Source organism: Schistocerca gregaria, chromosome 1 (assembly GCF_023897955.1).
Source record: "Schistocerca gregaria isolate iqSchGreg1 chromosome 1, iqSchGreg1.2, whole genome shotgun sequence".
Classification (NCBI taxonomy): domain Eukaryota; kingdom Metazoa; phylum Arthropoda; class Insecta; order Orthoptera; family Acrididae; genus Schistocerca; species Schistocerca gregaria.
The window spans coordinates 964998647-965024483 of record NC_064920.1 but is presented as its reverse complement, the minus strand read 5'-3'; positions in this window follow the sequence as shown (position 1 = coordinate 965024483).

Sequence of the window (25837 nt, the reverse complement as noted above, 5' to 3'; positions counted from 1 at the left end):
ATTGTCCTACGGCCGACTTCATTGCCTCTTTGTCATCTCTACGGATTGCTAGCAACTAATCCTGCACTCCAGTTGGTTGTTTACTTATTATCAGGGACAATTTTGCTTCTGTCGTCATTGGTTCAATCAAATACAAGTTCCTCTCATAATAATCTTGATCTTGAAAAATTTTCTTTAAGTTCTGCTCACGCCCTCTCTCATACCTTCTGCCCTGATACAGACTATTACGTACTTCGTTTTCCTTCTGTCGCGACCAATATTGTTACAAAAATTCCTTTTCAACATCTTCCAATCTTGCTGAAACGAAGTGTACCTTTCGCTGCTCGTCCCATAATTCAGGTAACGCCTTAAATTGATCTAGGAAATTTCAGGGGATGCCATCTTCGATTTGGTTCGAAGTTCTTAAAATTCCCCATCCCAAGGAAGACCTAATCATTTTGTGTACCAATTAAGCTACCTCCCACATTGCTTCCATTATGTAATAGTGATTTCACCTGGTTCTCCACCTGCGGAACGACCTGCTCCTTAGTCTTTTGTACCTCACTGTACACCTCTTCTATTCGCCTACATAAGCATCCTAGTTTAGCGCAACAGCTGATATTCTGCGTTTACAGTGCTTCGCTTCCTCATCCAGTTATTCGAAATGCTCGTTGTAAACCTCAACCTTTTTAGTAAGTTCTTCTTTCACTTCGTTGACATCCGATTCTACCCTTTCAAAAAGTTTAGCATTGCCTGCAACTTTCTCCCCAAATCAACGGGTCAGTTCATATATCCTTTAACGACTTGACTCAGCCGGTTTCGCTAGAGCCTCATTAGTCTACTTGATCTTTTTACTAAGTCGTTCATTTATCTGCTCTACCAATCGCTAGATATATTCCTTTAATTGTTTGGTATCTTGCAATAATAATTTCTGTTTGCCTGCTTATCGCCTAATAATTTCCTTTAATTGTTTGTTCTCATGCTCTGACGATAGTAAAAAGTTTTCCTTTAATTGTCTGTTATCATGCAATAATGTTTCGTTATCATTCAATAATGTTTTGGACACGTCAACGATACACAGGTCAGGACTAAGTTTACACACATCCCGTCTGGGCGCTTCCATGATTGGTGACAACACTGCATTAGGAGTTCCCATCTCACTACTACTTGCTTCAGCTTTCGTCTCGACCTGATTAGTTTCACCTAAAGAATCTGCTTTCACCTCCCTGTCTACTGCAGTTGTATCAACCTCGTTAGTTGCCATATTGAACCACAGTAAAATCACCAAAGGAGGAAATAAACAAATCACACTAACACTTGTAGCACAGAATGGATGGCAATAACCACAACTAAGCAACAACGCTGTATGCATTCAACGCTGTAATTCGTGCTCAGAAACACACATCACATACCAAATTACGTCAAAGAAGGACAAAAAAAGAATGAAATATAAGCTAAGGTAAATAGAGTTCTACAGTTGTATTAATTGTTGTTACAAATTAGGCTACTAGGTAAGCAAGGTCTGGCACTGACATTTATTTTGCTGTGTCATCGTCAAAGTAAGTAATATCTCGTAATTTAGTGAAACAAAGGTATTTTAACTGTTACAGTTTGTACTTACGTAATTATAGAACACAATCTGCACTACTAGTTAATTACTGTCATAGCTACAGTTGCGTGACGTAACGATGTGATGCGCGACTTACTTTGCGTTGTCATCTCGCCCTGTAGTCGCGGCTGTTCCGTAGCGCCGACTCAGTTGACGCCGTGCCGCTATCAGCATTGCACCCTCGCTGCAAAGCGTGGTAGTGTTTGCAGCGTCGCTCCTAGGTGCCGCACACGTCGCATACGGTGATGGTTGACAAAAAAAGTTTGTGCTTTTGCCCACTAGCATCGTCAACCATAATGACTGCCTATTAAGTGATCACCGTTACGCATAGGTACCGTTGGCGTCGTCAGAAGTGGACAACTATGGAGTATGTTTGCGTCGTAGCACCAGTTCTTTGCACTTTGCTATGTAACAAGCTCTTTGGCGTATACATCCTACAGCTCACGTGATGTGTCTCAACAAACCAAATTAAGTCACTGTTTATACACAAATAGTTCACTCTGCTATTTAATTATACGGCGCTTCTTATCCGAAAATTGCAGGTTCTGAATACACGTCGCCATGTAACACGCTTGGGTGTATAAATGGTGAGGGCCCCTAAAACTGGTTGTTGCTTGCCGCTTTTTGATCGTGCGCCGTGTCCACACCACGTACCTGATACTCCCGTGGTGGTCGTATCGTTCTGCTCCACACTGCTGCTAGCTTACCTGCAACTCAGCATTAAACACAACAATGTCTGGTATGCACAACTATATTCTAAGTCGATAAGGAAATCGCAGGTTGCACTGTTTACATTCTAAGTCATAAGTATTTATGCCAATTAACATTTTTGTTGATTAGCTGTCCACAATATCACTTGGACGAGCGTACGCGTAACCGACATGGCGCGGGTGATTGTTCATGAAGCGGAAGCCGAATGATCGAATACAAGTTCTTACGCTCGTCACACATACACGGACATTTGGTACTAGTCCCCCTTTGACACTAGTACTAATATAACGCTGTTTATAAAGTTAAATATTCACTCGTACGAGGGTGCGCGTAACCGTCGTGGTGAGACTGATTGTTGATGATGCGGAACGCGATGACTGAATTCACGCTCGCTACAAGACAAAGGCACTTGATGGCACTCTTCTGTGGTAACTAATTTTACTGACTCATTTTAGTTCATTCTGGGAGTCCGAACATGGCGCGGATGGCTGATGTACGGTGCGACACCCTAACGGGCGGATACTCGAAACGTTATCGGCGGCACTGCTCATATTTAATTACTTTCTTTGCGCGCTTTTCACTGAATCCACTTCCATATGTCATTACTTCACTGTAATAGCGCTTGTAGCCACACTAGAACTTCCATAACAATGCCTTCCGCATATAGAGCTGCCCACACCACATCATAACAGCTCCGTGTCGTGTGCTCGACTCTGAAAACGCGCTGCACGCAAAGATACTCCGCAACCAAGCCAGCAATATTACAGTACACTTCCACTATCTCTCCATTGACACATAATATCTGTCTTTATCCTAGCCTTGACTTTACGCTAGACTTCACGTTATGCATGATGTGCCAGAAATGACACGCGTTTTATATTCCACGTTAAAACTTTACCTAACTGGTTACTGGGGTACGTTAGGACAATGCAAGTCCCCCAAGTGCCGCGCAGTTAAAAGACTTGCGCCGGGCTGCTGAACATAACTCTTGAGGAATTTCCCCCAACCAGTCATGCCAAGCGACTACTTATTTCCTGCCGATACTAGAGCACTGTACGATTTTTATGGACAGGCAGCTCACAATATAACTTTCACTGACTTATAACGAGCACTGAACTCGGCTCTTATGAATGTCCAGTTCGGTTGGTCCAACTGACTGATCTGGCTTGGCACATATGCTCGCCCTTCTTCAACTTTTCGCTTACCTGTAGCAGAGTTATGTTGCTTATACTACTTATAACCCCTACACGTGCCACAGTAAACGTCGATCAATAGCTACAAAAAATCATACACAAATAGTAAATAATTATAAATAATTAATTCAGTATACACTTTTATAAAAAGTACTTTAAAAGTTTCCACCATGACCAGTAACATACCCACATATTATTCTTTGATGCATTGAGCTCCCTTCTTTAAAATAACTTCAAACTTTAGATCACTCACTCATGCATCTCATTGCACATGTCGTAGTATCCCCTGAAATATGTGTCGTGCAAATGATATGATTCTGCAGGTACATTCATAAGCATTTGTGGATACTGTCTGGAAAATACATTGTGCATACGGTTAGTAGAAATGAAGTAATAGCGTAAAGTGTCATGTCTAGTGTTGATGTCTTACTGCATAAGCAGCGAAAATATAACGATGGATAAACTTTTTTCTTTTGATTTTCTATGGAGGGTTTTTGACAGAAAATGTTTAGAAAATATTGGAAACTATGTTTAAAGTCTATTTGAAGTCGCTAAGTGCTCTTATTCTCAAATACCGACGAATATAATCCGCGTAATTTGCGCGGTGTGATTTACGATGCTTCAAGACATATACGCAGTTACTAAATGCAATACTTGATTTCGGTGTTAACAATTTAACGTAAATTTATACCTCCTAATGAGTAGATTATGACAGCATTTTCAAGTTTTAAAATCGGCTAATAATTGTGTGAAGTACCGAAAATCACAGTTTTGTTGGGCCTGGAAGCCGTTAGTAGACAAATTATAGCGGGCATATGGTGATTTTAGCACTTTAGTACTATAGATAATTAATTTCCATTAGTCACTGTTTTATTGATTTGTTACTACCGACAACTTGTCGATATTATCGTCACATCTACCAATCCATCACTGACGTCGTATGTGTTATCTTTATTGCTAGCAGTGCACGTAGGACGATGGTATGTGAAATCGAGTTGTTAACTTTACAAGTTCAGATGGTGACTCACTTTCAACTCCTTGCATTCGTGATAGCGATTAAAAAACACGCAATATAATGATACCGGTTTGTTTGTCGAATATAATATTTTGTGCTAGGCAGGAAATATTCAAACCTTCAAAGCAACTAGGAAACATTCACTGTAAGTACATGTGCTATAAATTTATCATTCAGTTATAATTTAATTTTGCCCTTGAAGTTCATTTCCATTTTGAAACTTTATGAGTTTGAATGTATTTACTTTTGGGCACATGATTAACGGTCCGTCCTATTCGTCTGAGCTGGCTCTAGAGAAGGGTGTGCGGGGTAGGGGTTAAACTGTGCCACCGCCCAGGGAGGTTGGTTGTTTCCGAAATGCCGTCAGCAACAGCGCAGGAGAGATTAAAAAGAATAAATGCCTGTATTTGCAATTGTAGTTAATAAATAACCACTGACGGAAGAGAACTCAATACGGCATCATCTTACCAGTAATGACCCACTTACATCTAATTCAGGTAAAACAGGTTGTCTGTTTCGCCACGTTGTACTAACGGCACACTTTGCAGCTTTGCGGATTAGTGGAAATTAGGCATCAGAAGTTTCTGCTTATTATGAAAATTTAATTGCAAAGCCAATAACAAATGGCTTATGTGAATATACTGAAATATTAAACGCATTAATCTTGCTCAAATAAATGAAAAAAGTAGTGGCGGGATGTGTACAAATAGGCTCGAAATTAAATCAACATTCGGCGGACAATGCAATAAATTGCGGCCGTTTGCGCACGAATGTTGTGTGTCAGGCTAAATTACGCGGGAGTGGCGCCGCCGCTGCCGCTGGCGGGATTAGTGCAACTTTGGCGTTCCAATTTAGGGTCGCGCGGCGCAGAGTAGAACAGAGTAGCAGACCACTGCAAACTGCGGCGTCGCTAGCTGACAAAGCTGCATCCCACACGTCGAAAGCATTAAAACTAGTACTGAAGGACTACTCTGCGAATCGTCTGGCGCGTCTGCGCCAACCCAGTGCCCTGCGTCGCAAAAGGCTGGACCAGACGGGATCGTAAGTACAGGGAGTTCCAGCCACTGTCAACCTGCGTGATACATGTGTCTCTGCTTGTAATGGAAAAGCAATATAATGAAATGTATTCCTTTGTTGTCGTTTTTTTGTCGCATGTATATTTGTCCTGTTTTTCGTAGGTGAGGGGATCTATTAAACCAGTATAAATAGAGATGCCTTGCATGAGCGCCTTTTCACTGTGCTCAGTCTAATCAAGCTACAACGAAGCAAACGATTTTCTTTAATAGATAGCTGTAGTAAGATCAAAAGCACAACACGTTAATCACAGTGAAGACTGTAAGATAACAGAACAGTATACAATGATGAGCCAAAATATTATTAGCACCAAAACATTATGACTACTGCCCACTGTAATGTAATAAAATAAAAATAGTTATGACTCTTTTCCTTTCCTATCAGTGTAATGTAATAAAATGAATGTAAGCCGTTACTTATATAGAAGAGACACACACAGTAATGCAATGGCTCAGCATAAAAGAGAAATAACTAATGCAGGAATATTATTAACCATGTAATATGTTTTTAATATAGCCCGATGCGTATAAGCACTCAGTAAACTAATTCAGTTCTCAGGGGTTACGGAATTGTAAATACTAATTTGTATAACTATTAAAACACCTAGAATCCTGTGACCAGACCTTCCTGCCTGGGGTGTTATCTTGCAACGTTGAGAAAATCTGAAAGTGAATCTTATTAAATTACTTGCAGCGAACGTCAGGCTCATAGAAAATGAAAGAAAGGTTTAGTTTTCTAACCGTCTCTACGATGAACTAAAAGAAAGTTGTTAATTATTTTTTAAGATGGCCCCTAACAAAGAACAATATCTGTTAAGGTCCATGTCTACTCTAGACGAGCAAGATTTAGGATTACAAATGATTTCAGCACGGACACAACTTTTAAGTCACGAACAACTCTATTTTCAGCTTTGTTAATAGCTTACATTGGCTGATAAAGCAAGATGAACCTCCGTTAAACGCTCCTTACGTTTCGCGCAGATCATAAGCCAAGAAGAAGATTAGTAACGACAAAAGAGGTCAGAGTTCAAACACAGAATCTCAATTCCATGGAACAGGCATACATGGAAGCATAATATATTGTTCCTTGGTAAAACTTGTAAGTTACTCATACAATACTTATCGTAAACGCTTCTCGAAGCATGTAGCGCACCACGGACGCAGCCTGATGGGAGCAGTATTATGTCTTGGGGGACATTTACCTTAGCTTTCATGGTCCTTCGGTAGTAATCGAAGGCACCATGACAGTTGTGGACAACGTGAACATTATGAGGGGCCACCTGTAACCTCTTACGCTTGATGCCTTCTTCAAACCGATGGCACCTTCTAGAAGGTTACCTGTCCGTGACACATGGATAGAATAGTGCTGCAATGATTTGAGGAGCATGATAGTGAACTCACGTTGATGTCTTGGCCATTAAATTTGGGTTAACTGAATCAGATAAAACTCAACTGGGTCGCTAACGGGCTCCAGATCCGCGCCCACAAACTAACTGCCCGTAAATCAAGGAAAGTGTGTGATCCGTGCGTAGGCATCTGCTGCCTTGAACCTCTGGAAACCTATCAAGTACTTGTGGAATCCATGGCTCGCAGAATCAGTGCAGAATTGTGTTCCAGAAATAAATTACCAAAAGGCTTTTAAGTAGGTTATCATAATATTTTGGCTCATCAGTGTAGTTAATAAATAGAATTACTAAATACGAGAGACTGATGAATAGTAATTTCCCCGAATCTTTTACTCTGTTCTCAATATCGGCTGAAGTATTACACTGAAGCGCCAAAGAAACTGGCATAGGCATGAACATTCAAATACAGAGATATGTAAACAGTCAGAATACGGGGCTCCGCTAGGCAATGACTATATAACTCAACAAGCGTCTGGTGCAGTTGTTAGATCCGTTACTGCTGCTCCAGTGATAGGTTTTCAGGATTAAAGTGACTTTGAACGTGGTGTTATAGTCTGCGTACAAGCGATGGGACTAGCATCTCCGAGGTAGTGCTGAAGTGCATTTTTTTTCGTACGATCATTTCACTAGTGTACTGTCGATATCAGGAATCTGGTAACCCATAAAATCTCCAACATCACAGTTGCCCCAGAAATATCCTGCAAGAACGGGACCAACGACGACTGAAAAGAATCGTTCGACGTGACAGAAATGCAACCCTTTCGCAAATTGCTGCAGATATTGGTATTGGGCCATCAACAAGTGTCAGCGTGCGAACCATTCAACGAAACGTCATCAATATGGGCTTTCGGAGACGGAGGCCCACTCGCGTACCCTTGATGAGTGCGAGACACAAAGCCTTATGCGTCACCTGGGCCCATCAACACCGACAATAGACTGTTGATAACTGGAAACATATTGCCTAGTCGGACGAATCTCGTTTCAAATTGTATCAAGCGGATGGAAGTGTATGGAGATAATCTCATGAATCCATGTAACCTGCATGTCAGCAGGGGACTGTTGAAGCTGGTGGAAACTCTTTAATGGTGGGAAAACGTACGTAAGCATCCTGCCTGATCACCTGCATCGATTCATGACCACTGTGCATTCTGGCGTACTTGTGCAGTTTCAGTAGGACAATGCGACACCCCATACGTCCAGGATTGCTACAGAGTGCCTCGAGGAAAATTCTTATGAGTTTAAGGGGGCATGTAATGGATTTTGGTCCAAAAATGGATTTTCCAAAAATATTGTTTACCTGACATACACAGTGTAATCTACGTTGTGTGTGAATTTTTTCGTGATAGCACCTCTAGAAATTGTTAAACTGATTCACTCTGCCTGGAGGGCACTCCCACGTTTTGCAAAATTTGGGAAACTGTTTGCTTCAAAGGAATTTTTGTCAATGTGAAGGCCATTTTCTTTCGATATCTTTGGCTGACATCTGTATCTCTGGCTGACTTCTATATCTTTTCCTGAAAACCGTCTTGCGTGTTGTTTATTTACGTTTTGACTATACTAACGCATATTAGTAGGTGGAAGGTTGAATTTGCAAACCTGTACGTGGAAATCAATATTTTTGCATGATGGATGGTGGAAAAAATGTTTTAGGAAATGGAGGTTTCAAGGATATCAGTTTACCATCAAAAAAGAGAAAGCAGTCGAAATGAAGAACATAAGCTGTCAGCTTCAACATCGAAACTTGGGACAGGAGAATTGTACAGGTGAGTGAATGATGTTGATATGGATTCCACTGGATACAGACTTACGTCATGCTCTAATGTTTCATGTTCGTGTGTTAGCTGTAAAAATACGGAATGCAGGATTTTTGTTGAAGAAAGAAGAGTGGGAATAGATTGTGATTTTAAATTAATTTTTAATTCGTGTAGTCCGCAGCTCGTGGTCGTGCGGTAGCGTTCTCGCTTCCGACGCCCGGGTTCCCGGTTTCGATTCCCGGCGGGGTCAGGGATTTTCTGTGCCTCGTGATGACTGGGTGTTGTGCGATGTCCTTAGGCTAGTTAGGTTTAAGTAGCTCTAAGTTCTAGGGGACTGATGACCATAGATGTTAAGTCCCATAGTGCTCAGAGCCATTTGAACCACTTTTTAATTCGTGTAGCTATGAATTTTTGTTTTTCTCATCCAAAAAACTGGCACTGGTACCTATGAAGGCAATTTTAGGTTAGCATATGTTCTGAGATGCTTTGCACGGGGCAGGAAAGGAGGTAATTTATTGTGCGGTTTTCTGAACATGCCTCCTCCGTGTGCAAGGTTTGAAAAATTAAATAAAGAATGGTCTGATGCTGTCTGCGATACTGGCAAAGTGAAGGAATTGGTGGAAATAAACAAAAAACAAATAGTTCTGCGGTAGATATTCATGACAGTGAATCTCCTACAAATGTTACTGACCTGCGTATGGTATTGACTCAGGTAAAGTTTTAGATATAGAAATTATGTCTAAATATTACCACCAGCATGCAACACAGAAAATGTCAGCAGTAAAGACAATGAGAAACGGTGGCAAGAAAATCATGCAGTAGCATGCTCTAAAAATTCTATTGGCTCAAGTGGGGCATGAAGGCTGCGGCAGTTTTGAGGATGTTCTCCAGATCTGAGGATCAGTATGGTGTTAAATATACTAAATACCTTGGTGATGGGGACTTCCCTTCGTTCAAAACTGTAACACGTAAAAATCCATACAACACAACAAGAGAAACCACTCGGGGAAAACGGTAGGCTTACTCTGAAAGAAATGGATTTTCTTCAGTTTTTTATGGGAGAGCTATCAGGAAAAACACACATAATTTACAGCCAATGAGGCATGCTATGTGGGGAGTTTCTTTCCACAAACTATTCACTGACCAAATACCAATGGACAATCTGTGTCCGAAAGACGATTGGTGTAAGTTCAACAACAGAAGTGAGACATATTCACATAAACACTCACTACCAGAAACTTTTGTGAATGCAATTTTCTCTGTTATACATTTTTTGCGTTATTAGAAGCCTTTTCTCAAACATTATATGCCCTAATGCTACGAAATTTTCAGGAACATTTCGCAACGTTTTGCTGTCTGCCTGGAACTGATAAATACGAGATCCTTCGATTACATTCGCATTTTTCGACGATCTTATGTAGAAGGAAATTTGATTTTGGATGCGCAACATTAGAAACCCAGATAATGATACAATTTGTGATACGTTGTGTTGTTGTGGTCTTCAGTCCTGAGACTGGTTTGATGCAGCTCTCCATGCTACTCTATCCTGTGCAAGCTTCTTCATCTCCCAGTACTTACTGCAACCTACATCCTTCCGAATCTGCTTAGTGTATTCATCTCTTGGTCTTCCTCTACGATTTTTACCCTCCACGCTGCCCTCTAATGCTAAATTTGTGATCCCATGATGCCTCAAAACATGTCCTACCAACCGGTCCCTTCTTTTTGTCAAGTTGTGCCACAAAACTTCTCTTCTCCCCAACTCTATTCAATACCTCCTCATTAGTTATGTGATATACCCATCTAATCTTCATCATTCTTCTGTAGCACCACATTTCGAAAGTTTCTATTCTCTTCTTGTCCAAACTATTATCATTCATGTTTCACTTCCATACATGGCTACGCTCCATACAAATACTTTCAGAAACGGCTTCCTGACACTTAAATCTATACTCGATGTTAACAAACTTCTCTTCTTCAGAAACGATTTCCTTGCCATTGGCAGTCTACATTTTATATCCTCTCTACTTCGGCCATCATCAGTTATTTTACTCCCTAAATAGCAAAACTCCTTTACTACTTTAAGTGTCTCACTTCCTAATGTAATTCCCTCAGCATAACCAGATTTAATTTGACTACATTCCATTATCCTCGTTTTGCTTTTGTTGATGTTCATCTTATATCCTCGTTTCAAGACACTGTCCATTCCCTTCAACTGCTCTTCCAAGTCCTTTGCTGTCTCTGACAGAATTATAATGTCGTCGGTGAACCTCAAAGCTTTTATTTCTTCTCCATGAATTTTAATACCGACTCCGCATTTTTATTTTGTTTCCTTTACTACTTGCTCAATATACAGATTGAATAACATCGGGGAGAGCCTACAACCCCATCTCACTCCTTTCCCAACCACTGCTTCCCTTTCATGCCCCTCGACTCTTATAACTGCCATCTGGTTTCTGTACAAATTCTAAATAGCCTTACGCTCCCTGCATTTTACCCCTGCCACCTTCAGAATTTGAAAGACAGTATTCCACTTAACATTGTCAAAAGCTTTCTCTAAGTCTACAAATGCTAGAAACGTAGGTTTGCCCTTTCTTAATCTTTGTTCTAAGATAATTCGTAAGGTTAGTATTACCTCACGTGTTCCAACATTTCTCAGGAATCCAAACTGATCTTCCCCAAGGTCCGCTTCTACCAGTTTCTCCATTCGTCTGTAAAGAATTCGCGTTAGTGTGTTGCAGCTGTGACTTATTAAACTGATAGTTCGGTAATCTTCACATCTGTCAACACCTGCTTTCTTTGGGATTGGAATTATTATATTCTTCTTGAAGTCTGAGGGTATTTTGCCTGTCTCATACATCTTGCTCACCAGATGGTAGAGTTTTGTCATGACTGGCCCTCCCAAGGCCGTCAGTAGTTCAAATGGAATGTTGTCTACTCCCGGGGCCTTGTTTCTACTCAGGTCTTTCAGTGCTCTGTCAAACTCTTCATGCAGTATCTTATTTCCCATTTCGTCTTCATCTACACCCTCTTCCATTTCCATAATATTGTCCTCAATTACATCGCCCTTGTATAAACCCTCTATATACTCCTTCCACCTTTCCGCCTTCTCTTCTTTGCTTAGAACTCGGTTTCCATCTGAGCTCTTGATATTCAGACAAGTGGCTCTCTCTTCTCCAAAGGTCTCTTTAATTTTCCGGTAGGCAGTATTTATCTTACCTCTAATGAGATAAGCCTCTACATCCTTACATTTGTCCTCTAGCCATCGCTGCTTAGCCATTTTGCACTTCCTGTCGATATCATTTTTGAGACGTTTGTATTCATTTTTGCCTGCTTCATTTGCTTCATTTTTTTTATTTTATCCTTTCATCAATTAAATTCAATATTTCTTCTGTTACTCAAGGATTTCTATCTGCCCTCGTCTTTTTACCTACTTGATCTGCTGCCTTCACTACTTGATCCCTCAGAGCTACCCATTCTTCTTCTACTATATTTCTTTCATCCATCCTGTCAGTTGTTCCCGTATGCTCTCCATGAAACTCTCTACAACCTCTGGTTCTTTCAGTTTATCCAGGTCCCATCTCCTAAAATTCCCACCTTTTTGTAGTTTCTTCAGTTTTAATCTACAGTTCATAACGAATAGATTGTGGTCAGAGTTCACATCTGCCCCTTGAAATGTCTTACAATTTAAAACCTGATTCCTCAATCTCTTTCTTACCATTATATAATCTATCTGATACCTTTTAGTATCTCCAGGCTTCTTCCATCTAAACAACCTTCTTTTATGCTTCTTCAACCAAGTATTAGCTATGATTAAGTTATGCTCTGTGCAAAATTCTACCAGGCGGCTTCCTCTTTCATTTCTTAGTCCCATTCCATATTCACCCACTACGTTTCCTTCTCTCCCTTTTCCTACACTCGAATTCCAGTCACCCAAGGCTATTAAATTTTCGTCTCCCTTCACTATCTGAATAATTTCTTTTATTTGATCATAGATTTCTTCAATTTCTTCGTCATCTGTAGAGTTAGTTCGCATATAAACTTGTACTACTGAAGTAGGTGCGGGCTTCGTATCTATCTAGGCCACAATAATGCGTTCAATATGCTGTTTGTAGTAGCTTACCCGCATTCCTATTTCCTATTCATTATTAAACCTACTCCTGCATTATCCCTACTTGATTTTGTGTTTATAACTCTGTAGTCACCTGATCAGAAGTCTTGTTCCTCATACCATCGAACTTCACTAATTCCCACTATATACAACTTTAACCTATCCATTTCCCTTTTTAAATTTTCTAACCTACCTGCCCGATTAAGGGATCTGACATTCCACGCTCCGATCCGTAGAACGCCAGTTTTCTTTCTCCTGATAACGGCATCCTCTTGAGTAGTCCCCGCCCAGAGATCCGAATGGGGGACTAATTTACCTCCGGAATGTTTTACCCAAGAGGACGCCATCATCATTTAATCATACAGTAAAGCTGCATGCCCTCGGGAATAATTATGGCCGTAGTTTCCCCTTGCTTTCTGCCGTTCGCAGTACCAGCACAGCAACGCCGTTTTGGTTATTGTTACAAGGCCAGATCAGTCAATCATCCAGACTGTTGCCCTTGCAACTACTGAAAAGGCTGCTGCCCCTCTTCAGGAACTACACGTTTGTCTGGCCTCTCAACAGATACCCCTCCGTTGTGGTTGCACCTACGGTACGGCTATCTGTATCGCTGAGGCACGCAAGCCTCCCCACCAACGACAAAGTCCATCGTTCATGGGGGTCAATTCAAAATAAGGATCTGAAAAAAAAATGTATTTATGTGGTAGAGCGGTGGAGTTGATTCGTTTCAGATTCATCCTTCTGCAGAAGTCACAAATCTAATCTTCGTTCTATGCATTCGCGTAGTCAGGGAATAGCAAGTATTCCATAATTTCCGACACCCATCTTCGACTTTGAAACGTATCAAAAGAACCAAGTGTATCCATAGCGGAAAAATCAAACCATACATAACGATTTACTACTGTTTTACTTAATAAATTGTGTAGTTTCAATTGTTAATGTATATTTTCAATAATTACTGCATAATTTTGAAAACTTTCCTGTAAACAATTGTTTTCATCGGGCAGTAATTACTGTACAACACCACTTTCACAAAATGAAGAAAGTGCAACAGTTGTGGAACGAATAATATTTAATTGTTCACAGACGGTTTTAGAACAATACACACTATGTGATCAAAAGTATCCGGACACCCCGGGAAACATACATTTTTCATATTGTGTGCGTTGTTCTGTCACCTACTGCCAGGTACCCCATATCAGCGACCTTGTTAGTCATTAGACATCGTGAGAAAGCAGAATGGGGCGCTCTGTGGAATTCACATACTTCGAACGTGGTCAGGTGATAGGGTGTCACTTGTATCATACGTCTGCATGCGAGATTGCTACACTCCTAAACATCACAGGTCCACTATTTCCGATATGATAGTAAAGTGAAAACGTGCAGGGAAACGTAGAGCACAAAAGCGCACATGCCGACCTCGTCTGTTGACTGCCACAGACCGCCGACAGTTGAAGAGGTTCGTAATGTGTAATAGGCAGACATCTATTCAAACCACAAGGAGATTTTGACTCTGCAGCGGAGTGTGCGCTGATATGAAACTTCTTAGTAGATTAAAACAGTGTGCCGGACCGAAACTCGAGACCTTTGCCTTTCGTGGGCAAGTGTTCTACCAACTGAGCTACCCAAGCACGACTCACGACCCTTCCTCACAGCTTCAGTTCTGACAGTACCTCGTCTGTTACCTTCCAAACTTCACAGAAGCTCTTCTGCGAACCTTGGAGGACTAGCACTCCTGGTAGAAACGATATTGTGGAGACATGGTTTAGCCACAGCCTGGGGAATGTTTCCAGAATGTTCTGCAAGGTTCGAAGAATAGCTTCTGTGAAATTTGGAAGGTAAGAGACGAGGAACTATCAGAATCCAAGCTGACAGGACGGTTCGTGAGTCGTGCTTGGGTAGCTCAGTTGTTAGAGCACTTGTCCGCGAAAGGCAAAGGTCCAGAGTTCGAGTCTCGGTCCGACACACACCTTTAGTCTGCCACGAAATTTCATCTATGCAGACCATAACACAGGGATTCCAAACTGCATCAGGATCCACTGGAAGTACTATCACAGTGAGGTGGGGGCTGAAAAAACTTGGATTTCATGGTCGAGCGGCTGCTCATAAACCACACATCACGCCGGTAAACGCCAAACGATTCCTCGCTTGGTATAAGGCTCAAATCGTTCAAATGGCTCCGAGCAGTATGGGACTCAACTGCTGTGGTCATTAGTCCCCTAGAACTTAGAACTACTTAAACCTAACTAACCTAAGGACATCACACACATCCATGCCCGAGGCAGGATTCGAACCTGCGACCGTAACAGTCGCACGGTTCGGGACTGCGCGCCTATAACCGCGAGACCACCTTGGCCGGCGCTTGGTATAAGGAGTGTAAACATTGGAAAATTTAACAGTGTTAAAACGTTGTGTGGAGTGACGAATTAAGGTACACAATGGGGTGATCCGATGGCAAGGTGTGGGTATGGCGAATGTCGGATGAACGTCATCTGCCAGTGTGCCAACCGTAAAAGTCGCAGGTGGTGGTGTTATGGTGTGGTCGTGTTTTTCATGGAGAGGGCTTACATCACTTGTTGTTTTGCCTGGCACTATAACAGCACATGCCTACGTTGGTATTTTAAGCATCTTCTTGCTTCCCACTGTTGAAGAGCAATTGGGGGATGGCCATTGCATCTTTCAACACGATCTAGCATCTGTTCATAATGCGCGACCTGTGGCAGCGTGGTTACACGACAATAAAATCCCTGCACACAGTCCTGGTCTGAATCCTATAGAACACCTTTGGGATGTCTCAGAAAGCCGAATTCGTGCCAGACCACATCGACAGACATCGACACCTCCCCTCAGTGCAGCATTCCGAGAAGAATGGGCTACCATTCCGCAAGAAGCCTTCTAGCAACGGATTGAACGTATGCTCGCAAGAGTGGAAGCTGTCATCAACGCTAATGGTGAGCCAGCACCATACTGAATTCCAGCATTACCAATGGAGGGTGCCACGAAATTGTAAGTCATTTTCAGCCAGGTGCCCGGATACTTTTGATTACGTAGTGTAGTTCCATGAACTGCCATACACTGTAACAATAGAAACGATATATTACAATAAGTGAAAATTAAATAGTTAAACTTTAGCGGGAAACCGACGATCGGACACTACCCATAGAAAGCATAGACGACCTAAGCTTTACTTCCATCTCATGTCATCGGTGTAGCATTAAGTTCCTCGTTACTCTTTGCAAAAGAGATTGTTGAATAACGGACTGTCATATATCTTATGAGAGAACACATCTGTAAAACAAGATTGAATGATAACTGCGCACACTTCTGTGGCCTTAGAAAATGCTATTGCCCTCGTTCCTCCTGAAAGTGAAATGTCCTTGTTAACTAACAGCTTTTTTTAGAAAAAAGGTAATACGGGAAACGAAATGAAACAAAGGAGAATGGAGGGTATGAGGAGAGAGAGGTCAGGCGTTGAAATCGATTAAAGACGTACAGGCTGTAATGCCGCATTGCCCTTACAGAGGAAGTGAAAAACTGGTTTGTCCTTTCTCAACAGGAGTATACGGATAAGATGGAACTGTTCATTGCTAGTAATGAGGCAGTTAACTGCAGGAGATCACAAAAAAGTATTCATATAAAACTCAGAAAGCACTTAAAGAAACGAAAATTTTCCGGAAGAAACGAGGAAGTAACAGTTTCTTGTTATCATTCCAAAAGCAACTAGACTTCGAGTAACAGTTGAACTCCGTAGGCCTGATCATTCGGTGAAACCCACTGTTGATGAACAGAATGAAACAAGTTATAAACATGAAAAATTTATTGCAGATTTCTTAAAAGAATGTTACTACACTATTGGCCATTAAAATTGCTACACCACGAAGATGACGTGTACAGACGCTAAATTTAACTGACATGAAGAACATGCTGTGATATGCAAATGATTAGCTTTTCAGAGCATTCATACAAGGTTGGCGCCGGTGGCGACACCTACAACGTGCTGAAATGAGGAAAGTTTCCAAGCGATTTCTCATACACAATCAGCAGGTGACCGGCGTTGCTTGTTGAAACGTTGTTGTGATGCCTCTGTAAGGAGGAAAAATCCGTACCATCACGTTTCCGACTTTGATAAAGGTCGGATTGTAGCTTATCGCGATTGCGGTTTATCGTATAGCAACATTGCTGCTCGCTTTGGTAGAGATCCAATGATTGTTAGCAGAATACGGAACCAGTGGGTTCAGGAGGGTAATACGGAACGCCGTGCTGGGTCCCAACGGCCCCGTATCACTAGCAGTCGACATAACAGGCATCTTATCCGCATGTCTGTAACGGATTGTACAGCCACGTCTCGATTTCTGAGTGAACATAAGGGGACGTCTGCAAGACAACAACCATCGACAACGTTTGCAGCAGCATGGACTATCAGCTCGGAGACCATGGCTGCGGTTACCATTGACGCTGCATCACAGACAGGAGTGCCTGCGACGGTGTACTCAACGTCGAACCTGGGTGCACGAATGGCAAAACGTCATTTTTTCGGATGAATCCAGGTTCTGTTTACAGCATCATGATGGTCGCATCCGTGTTTGGCGACATCGCGGTGAACGCACAATATAAGAGTGTGTTAGTCATCGCCATACTGCCGTATCACCCGGCGTGATGGTATGAGGTGCCGTTGGTTACGGGTCTCGGTCACCTCTTGTTTGCATTGACTGCACTTTGAACAGTGGACGTTACATTTCAGATGTATTACGTCCTGTGGCTCTACCCTTCATTCGATCCCTTCGAAAACCTACATTTCAGCAGGATAATGTTGCACGTCCTGTGCGGGCCTTTCTGGATACAGAACATGTTCGACTGCTGCCCTGTCCAACACATTCTCCAGATCTCTCACCAACTGAAAACGTCTGGTCAATGGTAGCCGAGCAACTGGCTCGTCACAGTACTCCAATCACTACTCTTGATGAACTGTGGCATTGTGTTGAAACTGCATGAGCAGCTGTCTGTACCTGTACACGCTATCCAAGCTCTGTTTGACTCAATGCCCATGCATATCAAGGCCGTTATTACGGCCAGAGGTGGTTTTCCTGGGTACTGATTTCTCAGGATCTATGCATCCATACAAATTGCATAAAAATGTAATCACATGTCAGTTCTAGTAAAATATATTTGTCCAATGAATATCCGTTTATCATCTGCATTTCTTCTTGGTGTAGCAATTTCAATGGCCAGTAGTGTATAAGCCCCAGATGGCTTTCGACGAAATGCAACAGAACGGGCGTAGAATATCGTCGACGTAGCCTTGTGCAGCAAAGTTGCCGTGAATGACAACAATCGAAGTCCTACTATGGAAAAATGGTACCACAGGCTACAACGGCTGGTTCTCGAGCAGTATGGTGGGTAACAGTCATTTTGGCACCCCAACGCCGTCTTTGGCTTCTCCAGACACGTCATCGGTGGTAATATCACTGACTGGAGTATACATGTCTTCAATGATAAGATCGGCTTCAAACTGAGCCCCGATGACCAATGGAGGCATGTTTGTCTGTAAGTGTACCTCACATCTTTCTTTGTGGTATGTTTTTTCTTCTTCTGTTTCCTGTCTCTCGAGATCCGAGAAGACAGAAGACTGGAAGGAAACTGTTGTCAATTAATACTGTTCTGGTATATTTTGTATCGAGTAGTTTGGGCAGTAGGCTAATAAAGCGTGATGCATATAAGAAGCATCCATTTGCCGACTCTAATGTATGCCGTATTGATTATAATGCAGGAACGTGTCTAATAGTAGATACAGTGGTAAAAAGGAATGGCACTTTATTACGAGGTTTAAAGAATATGAAGCTGTTACTAATTCCAGGTCACTTGACTGATAATCACCACGAGATACTACAGGTTAACGATGATTTGGTACTGTTGCACAATGCAAGGAAAGGTTGCATACTGAATCTACTTGAAGAGATAGAAATTCCATCATCCTACTGTAACTGTTAACAAACGTACAGATTAGTGCCATAGAAATCTCATAGCATCTGGTCACTGATTATGTTAAGCTTATTCAATGTGTTGTTTGTTTGGAGCATTTTCTGTTTTAAATATAATTTCTTTCTTTTGAATTGGCTAACGTGGTGGCTCTACACCTTTGTGTTCTAGATGTAAAGGCTCTCTTGCTCCTTATTGTTTAGAGCACCCGTACTCTTTTATTTGGTGTTTTCGCTCTCGGTACGCACCTTCCACCTGCCATAGCTGGATGCGACAATTAACAATGTTTATTTGATGTGTGGTTCGCGCTCTCGCTAGTCTAACCCTTCACAGACAGCTGTTTACGGTTTCCTAGTCAGTACGGCCATGCGAGAAAGGTGGTGGTTGCTGTCTCGTTCCTGTGTAAGCGTTCCCTATTTTATAGAACGGTATACGCGGAACTTTTGTTCCACAGAAAATGTAATAGGAAACGGATGACCTGACATCGTCCACATACAGGGTAGGTGAACTAAGTCTGTCTCCCACCTGTCGTAATACACCTAGCTGGGGGCTGTATAAATGCTTCCAGTTCAGCCGACAGCATCATTTCCTCGGCGTCATGTATTCTAGTGGCGTTGTATCTTCTATTGGCGCAGTGTATGAGCCAGTCACCGGCTGAATTTATGGCTAAGGTACTCCAGCCTTATCGAGTAGTGAACTAGGTGAAGCAGCTGATCTAGGAGCCATCACCTAGCCGTGATGGTTTCGGGCTTTGAGTAGGCTCTGCTGAGGAGAGACCAGCATGTGAGTCCATCGCCTGACACACCAGCCCGTCTCCTAGGGTCACTGGTTCGACTTGGGATCTGCGTACTTCCCGCTAGTGTCACAGAAAGCCGGCAGTTCTAGACTGCCACTTGGATTCACCTTGGATACCAGGTGGTCGACTAGCACCAGTAAGGTTGCTGACTGGCGTCAGGTGCAGATGTCTCATCTACCTGCTAGCCACGGCCGGCACCTGGGCCTCCACTGTCGATGTACTGTATGCAAGCCTTCTAGTATTAAAGCTTTACAGATAACCATTTGAACTATGGTGCAAAGTGAAGAACTGTTCGGAAAACCGAACAGAAGTTATAAAAAAATGCTTAGCAATATTTCTCAAAATGGTTAAAATGGCTCTAAGCAATATGGAACTAAAATCTGAGGTCATCAGCATCCTAGACTTAGAACTACTAAAATCTAACTAGCCTAAGGAGATCACACTCATCCATGCCCGAGGCAGGATTCGAACCTGCGACCGTAGCAGCAGCGCTGTTCCGGACTGAAGCGCCTAGAACCGCTCGGTCACAGCGGCCGGCAATAATTCTCATCCTAAACTGGAAGAAAGTCATCGATAAGGATAGAAACTTACAAAAGCCTTGTCTTCCGAGGGCAAGTGCTTTTGGAAATGTGGTACTTGTGAAAAAAAAAACTTTTAGAGTGGGTCGTGACTCGTGCTTGGGAGCTCAGTCGGTAGATCAATTGTCCAGCGAAAGGAAAAAATCACAGGTTAGTGTCCCAGTCGGGCATACAGTTTTAATCATGAGGAAAGTTTCAGGTGAAGAGGGGAAATGACAAACGCTATAAGTTACATTTTTTTCATAAAACGCATTTTCAGTACCACTGTGCTCTCGGGGGTACTGTGTTGCATGTACCTAGACTTGCTCCAAGTGCCATATCATGGAGAAAGTGTTTAGAACATTCATTACCAGATGGCACATGGTCTCCGTGCAAAGCAGTGCTGTCACCTTGTCATACGTCAAGGTCTTCTTCATTCAGTTGATGCAGTTGTGTGGTAGTAGACTGCGTGTAAGATTATGTTTACGTCAATAAGGTTTCTGTGTAATGGAAGACCGTCATTTGGGTTTCAAAAATAGTAAGAAAGAGTAGAGAAGAGAAGAAACAAAACTACGTGTGTGTGGTAAATGTTATGAAAATCCAGTTCTTCCTCTACAGCACAGCAATTTCTAGGGTAAACTTTGCAACATCTTATTTCAAAAATGAGGTTGTAAAAGAAACAGATGTCAAATATTTTTCTTAAATTAAATTTTGTTATTATCTTGTAAGAAATTTAGGAGCTGTGAGAAATGATTTTTTTTTTAAATTACGGTTATGCTTATTCAAATATTGGTACTGTATTTCTGTAGTCGTATTATCACAAATATAACGTGGACCCTCAGTCTAGAACGATCTTAACAAATAATTTATTTTCTAATGTGATATTCTAATTTTTCGAGTGATGAGGTGAGCAGCATAATTTTTTGGTGTCAGAACACGTTCTAAATGTTTTGAATACAGTTATGTACAAAAACAAATCTATATACGTCATATATTATTGTTGGGCTATATGTAATACCCTGATTTCTTATCCTTCGTGTGATTCTTCGAAGCGCGAAACACATCAGCTACCTCGAAACATTCTCGTAATGTTCTGTAGCAAGCCCAGTTTTTCTCCAGACATCATGAGAGTTACAGCGCAGAAAAATTGTTCTCGTAGTTTAACGAAATTTTGGCAAGTAAATTTTGACAAAATAAAGGAACCGCAACAGTTGTTAAACCAGTATTGTTTTATTATTTACGACCGATATCGAAATAATGTACTCTCATGTTCTCGCATACACTGTAACAATGTGTTATAAAAAAGCCCTAATAAAAAAATTAAAGTGTAATAGGAAACTCACCAACGAATACGATCCACCTAAAGCGTAAACTATCTAAGACTGTCTCCCACCTGTACTGTTAGGCACACACGCTGTGCTGTGCGGCGATCGGTATCGTTGACAATGAACGTAATTCATAGGCCGCGATCCTAGTGCCGACATATTTATTGCCCCGAGATGATCGAACCGTCTTACGGTGCCATCATTTGACCTAAGGGGATACAAAGGTGCTAATCAGGAAGGTGTGAACGGAAAATACAGTTCATATGACGGGTATATTAAACATGCAATACTCCTCGTATCTTCTGGAACTTGCTGTAAAATGGCCAAGTTACTCGTACATTATATGAAGTCAAAGCATAAATATCACTACTCACTTTTACCAGTCTTATATGTCTTCCACCGCCTAGAACACAGTGTTGTTGCAACAAGACGAAGTTTTCAACGGAGGTTTAATGTAACCAAAGGACCGAAAACCGATACAATAAAGGATCTGCTTGAAAAATTTCAACGGATGGGAACGTTACGGATGAACGTGCTGGAAAGGTAGGGCGACCGCGTACGGCAACCACAGAGGGCAACGCGCAGCTAGTGCAGCAGGTGATCCAACAGCGGCCTCGGGTTTCCGTTCGCCGTGTTGCAGCTGCGGTCCAAATGACGCCAACGTCCACGTATCGTCTCATGCGCCAGAGTCTACACCTCTATCAACACAAAATCCAAACTCGCAACCCCTCAGCGCCGCTACCATTGCTGCACGAGAGACATTCTCTAACGATATAGTGCACAGGATTGATGACGGCGATATGCATGTGGGCAGCATTTGGTTTACTGACGAAGCTTACTTTTACCTGGACGGCTTCGTCAATAAACAGAACTGATGCATATGGGGAACCGAAAAGCCCCATGTTGCAGTCCCATTGACCCTGCATCCTCAAAAAGTACTGGTCTGGACCGCCATTTCTTCCAAAGGAATCATTGGCCCATTTTTCAGATCCGAAACGATTACTGCATCACGCTATTTGGACATTATTCGTGAATTTGTGGTGGTGCAAACTGCCTTAGACGACACTGCGAACACCTCGTGGTTTATGCAAGATGGTGCCCGGCCACATCGCACGGCCGACGTCTTTAATTTCCTGAATGAATATTTCGATGATCGTGTGATTGCTTTGGGCTATCCGAAACATACAGGAGGCGGCCTGGATTGGCCTCCCTATTCGCCAGACATGAACCCCTGTGACTTCTTTCTGTGGGGACACTGGAAAGACCAGGTGTACCGCCAGAATCCAGAAACAATTGAACAGCTCAAGCAGTACATCTCACCTGCATGTGAAGCCATTCCGCCAGACACGTTGTCAAAGGTTTCGGGTAATTTCATTCAGAGACTACGCCATATTATTGCTACGCATGGTGGATATGTGGAAAATATCGTACTATAGAGTTTCCCAGACCGCAGCGCCATCTGTTGTTGACAATTGTAACTACTGTAATTTCGAAAGTTTGTGTGCCTGAAAATGTACTGTTGTCCCAAGCATATTGCAACAAACGGTGTATTTCCATCGCTGCTCGTTTAGTTTGTATTGCCGTTTCAAATATACCGGTCATTTTTGAAACACCCTGTATGATAACCAAACATCAAAATAATGCAGTTGAAATGAAATATTAGATGTCTGCCATATGGGATACCCGAAGTGGGTGCAAAGTGTACTTACACTATACAACGTGACGAGGCTTTGAACTGTATATTTTTTTATAATTTTTATGCATTTTACCAACTCTGTGTTTTATCGACTGGATTTTTAGCAAGACATGTGCCTGTGCAGAGTGGCATTTGTGCTTCGACTTTATGTACTGTAACATGACAATTTTATAGCAAGTTCCAGAAGACGCGTGGAATATTGTATATTTTATATATCTGTCATGTGAATCGTTACCGCCATCCACCCACCTTCGCCCCGCCTTATTATCTTTGTTTCCTCTTAGCTCAGATGAAGGCAGCATAAGACTGTTAAAACCAGTCATCTTGGAGCAATAATTCTGTCTACACGGCGATCGCGGCGTGTGAAGTGTGTTCATTGTCTTCCATCTGTCATAATACACCCAGCTGTAGGGACTGTAAATGCACCCAGCTCAGCCGACAGCATCATGCTGTCCAAGTCTGGTAGACTCCCATCAAATACTTGGCTGTGGAAACGCCGCGTTTTGCAGCACAGCCGAGCACTGACAGCAGAACACAGTGTAACAGGGTGCTGTACAAGCGGTATACAACTGCTGCAGAATTACGTTGGTCACTGCCCTGCATACCACACTGCTTATTTGTGAGAGCGTGCTTGAGGCTCAAACTGCAACCTTACTCATAATTGATGAGATTTAGGCATTAACTTAAAGATGAGCTTACATATGCATGTCTAAAGATCTAGATGTTGAAACAAGAAGAACTTTAGACATTTAGTTGGATCGTCTAATCCTAGGATGATTCAACAGAAACTGATACGCTCAATTAGAGTATACCATACTCTGGCTGCCAGATCTAATGAAAAATAAAAATAAAAATGTTAGATCTCTGTTATCAGACAACAGTGAGAAAATTTCAAGAACAGCGAGAAAATTCCAAGAAGTTTCGCCGGTGATTCCCGCTAAGTTACTTCAGTCACACCAGAGTAAGATCTCCACTGTGCGGGGAGTGCCACATATACTCTGAAGCGCAGAAGAAACTGATATAGGCATGCGTATTCAAATACAAAGTAAACAGGTAGATTACGGCTCTGCGATCGACAATGCCTATATAAGACAATACGTATCTGGCGCAGTTGTTGGAACGGCTACTGCGGCTACAATTGGAGGTTATCAAAATTTAAGTGACTTTGAAATTGGTGTTATAGTCTGCGTACGGGCAATAGGACTAGCATCTCCGAGGTACGACCATTTCAGTAATGTGCTGCGAATATCAGGAATCCGGTAACCCATAAAATCTCCATCATCACAGCTGCCCCAGAAAGATACTGCAAGAACAGGACCAACGACGACTGAAAAGAATCGTTCGACGTGACAGAAATGCAACCCTTTCGCAAATTGCTGCACAGTTTAAAGCTGGACCGTCACAAAGTGTCATCGTGCGAACCATTCAACGAAACATCATCGATATGAGCTTTTGGAGCCTAAGGCCCATTCGTGTACCGTTGTAGACTGCCCGACACAAAGCCTTACGCCTCGCCTCGGCCCCCATCACACCTACAATAGTCAGTTGATGACAGGAAACATGTTGCCTGGTCGGAAGAGTCTCGTTTCAAATTCTATCGAGCGGATGGACTTGTACGCGTATGGAAATAACCTCATAAATCCATGGACCTGTACTCAGCACATGGTTGATCAAGCTGGTGCAGGCTCTGTATGGATGTAGTGCATGTGCAGTTGGAGTGATATAAGACCCCTGATACGTGTAGATACGACTCTGACAGATAACATGTACCTAAGCATCCTGTCTGATCAACAGCATCCATTTATGTCCATTGTGCGTACCGACGGATTTTGGCAATTCCAGCATGACAATGCGACCCCCTACACATCCAGAATTGCAACAGCGTGATTCCAGGAAGACTCTTCTGAGTTTAAACGCTTCCGCTGGCCACCAAACTCCCCAGACGTTGTTGTGGATATCTGGGATGCCTTGTAACGTTCTGTTCAGAAGAGACCTCCACCCCATCGTAATCTTTTGCATTTATGGACAGCCCTGCAGGGTTTGTGGTGTGAATTCCCTCAAGCGCTACTTGAGACATTAGTCGAGTCCATGACACGTCGTGTTGCGGCACTTCTGTGTGCTTGCTGGGGCAAGTGTACCAGTGCCTTTGGCTCTTCGGTGTATGACAGCCAGCGTCCTCGACGTTTGGCGATGGGGCCATCCTGGGCCGGAAATCGGAACTAAAGGCAGAGGATGGCAGTCAGTGTGAGTCAGTTGAGCGCGCGATGCCGATGAGTGCAGGCAATGGAGAGCGCGCGTCCGAGGCAGTCGGCTGGCTCGCGCCGGGGCCGGCCGCTGGCCGGTCGGTGGGGCCTGCACCGCCGTCCCTCCCGGCGGCAGCTCCCCACAGGACGGATACATAGGCGACGACCCCTGCAACGACAACAGATTCTAGAAGGCCAAATAATGGGAACAGGACTACGATGAGCGCTATGCGAATGCAGAGCGGTGGACAACATACGTCAAACCCCTATTACGAGAGACATCAGATAACACAGAAAGATGGGCAACAACGGGAACTAAGACGTGAAATACAACACATGATTCGGCAAAGTCAGGAATTGTACGACTACCGCACTAGTACATTTCCTACTTCACAG